We start from the raw sequence: 2500 nt of genomic DNA, 5'->3' as shown, positions 1-2500 counted from the left end.
TTGCCACAGATGAGCCCAAATGTTTGTGCTGATGATAATTGTTTGTGCAATTTACAATCGGGCGCATATTTCCCGGCGATGCCAGGGAATCAGTTCTGCCATAACTCATCCCCGGGCGTCTCCTCTCCTCTCCTCTCTCCTCTCTCCTCTCCGCAGGGAACGACTCCATCTTCCACGACATCGACAGCGACACCTCCCTCACCAGCCTCAGCGACTGCTTCATGGCCTCCTCCGAGGTCAGCTCCCTGCAAGCGCGCGTGGGGAACCCCATCGACCGACTCTACTCCATGCAGAGCTCGTACTTCGCCTCGTGAAAGCGCCACTGCCTGCGGGCGCCGCACCTCACCCCCGGACTTCACCACTGAACTCACGAGCATCGCCCCGAATCAGAGCGGGCACAACATCAGGAACCACACCAGAACTCCACACAACACCGCACAGCGCAGAACCCAACAGAACCTTTTAGCCCCAGGAGCCTCCCCAGAGCACAACTCAACACAGCACAAGCTACAACGTAGATAACTCCACACAGAACCAGATCTTGGCACAGAACCAACCAAAATACAGAGAACTCCACACAGAACCAATCACAATCCAGAGACCTCAATTCAGACTGGACCACAGCCCAGAGAGGTCCACCCAGACCAGACCACGGTCCAAAGAAGTCCACACAAGCAGGACCAGACCACGGCCCAGAGAAGTCTACACAAGCAGGACCAGACCACGGTCCAGAGAAGTCCACACAAACCAGACCGTGATGATGTATAACCCCACGCAGCGCCATCAGTGACTCCTCAGTGACATCACAGACTCAAAGCCCACGCGGCCAATGAGAAGAGACGTTGAACTCCACAACGAGAGACTCCTTTAGTGACATCACAGACTCACAGCCCACGCGGCCAATGAGAAGAGACGTTGAACTCCACAATGAGAGACTCCTTTAGTGACATCACAGACTCAAGGCCCACGCGGCCAATGAGGAGAGACGATGAACTCCACAAAGAGAGACTGGTCACAGTGACTTTCCAACATCTCTCTGAGTTTTTATAGGTACCTGTAGAATGTTTGTAAACGACTGGCAAGAAGTAGCACTCCTTTCTTCGTTGACCTTATTAAACCCGTGTAGATGTGTGTTCGCCTCCTCAGTCAGTCCAGCCCTCAGCCTCAGACTCCGCCGCGAAGGGCAGAGGGATCCTCTCACAGATCCATTACATGATTGATTGATTGATTGATTGATCATTAGATATCCAATATGGTGAATGCTTCTAAGTTGTCACAGCCTGACCCTGGTGGAACGAATGGAAGTCCCAGTCATTGTGACAAGACAACAGCAATGGATAATGTGGGCAAAAAAAGTTTGCTAGGCTATCAAAACTTGCTAGGTACGTCATAGAGACCTCATTTTCCGTGTCGCGTTTTGACGTATTGACCCCCTCGGCATGAACCCATCTGTAAACTTTGTGAACATAAAATGGAAAAAAAATGAAAAAAAAACGAAAAAAAAAGTCTTGTAAAAATGTGTGAGTGTTAAAATGTGGTGTTTGAACTCCATGTTCAGCGGTTGTTTCACTTCACTGGGTTTAGCCCTTATGAAATGTAATGGTTGTGACAGTGAAAAAGATGTGTGTGTGTGTGTGTGTGAATGTGTGTGTGTGTGTGCGTGCATGTGTGAAAGTGTGTGCATATCTTTGTCATATCTGTGTACAAAATGTATGCTCTGAGTTTGTATGTGTATGACTCTGAAGTGCACGCGTGTGTGTGTGTGTGTGTGTGTGTGTGTGTGTGTGTGTGTGTGTGTGTGTGTGTGTGTTTATGTGTGTGTGTGTGTGTTAATAGGGATTCTTGATATTGTTACATGTACATATGTCTCCCAACAAATCAGTAATGCATGTTCAAGATGGAGTGTGCTATATTTATTTAACTAAACATGCTCTTGGAAGTACTAAAAAACTGAAAAGCTTTATTTAAAAAGGACAAAAATCATGTTAGGTAGCTCAGTGAAGCATAATTATCCCAACTCACTTGTATGGCATTTTACTATGAAATATATCCCTTTGGTTCTAGCAATGCGAAACATCAACACCCTTGTGCTATTTATTTGTCACAGAGCTGGGACTTGATCAGAGGTGCATTTCCAGTGTGAGGATTGCATAAATGACCAACGTTTGTTGGTACACTGAATAAACTCACTTTGTCTCCTGAACACTCTTTGCAATGTCCGGGGATGGAACACAGCAGGGCGCCATGGGAGAAGGTGTGAGATAGAGAGAAGAGAGAGGAAGAGAGAGGGAGAGAGAAGAGAGGGGGAGAGAGAAGAGAGAGAAAAGAGAGAGAGATAGAGAGAAGAGAGAGATAAAGAGAGAGGAGATAGAGAGAAGAGAGTGGAGATAGAGAGAAGAGAGTGGAGATAGAGAGAAAAGAGAAAGATATAGAGAGAAGAGAGATATATAAGTGTGAGATAGAGATAACAGAGAGAGAGAGAGAGAGAGAAGAGAGAGAG

The 2500-nt window shown here is 46.9% G+C and overlaps 1 protein-coding gene across 1 annotated transcript in view; it reads right to left on the bottom strand.

Annotated features, from left to right (window-relative positions):
• lmx1bb (LIM homeobox transcription factor 1, beta b) overlaps window positions 1-2500 on the bottom strand; it is a 115038-nt gene that overhangs the window by 77471 nt on the left and 35067 nt on the right. The window lies entirely within an intron of this gene.

This window comes from Clupea harengus, chromosome 7 (genome assembly GCF_900700415.2).
Source record: "Clupea harengus chromosome 7, Ch_v2.0.2, whole genome shotgun sequence".
Taxonomy (NCBI): Eukaryota; Metazoa; Chordata; class Actinopteri; order Clupeiformes; family Clupeidae; genus Clupea; species Clupea harengus.
This window is presented reverse-complemented; position numbering and strand designations above follow the sequence as displayed.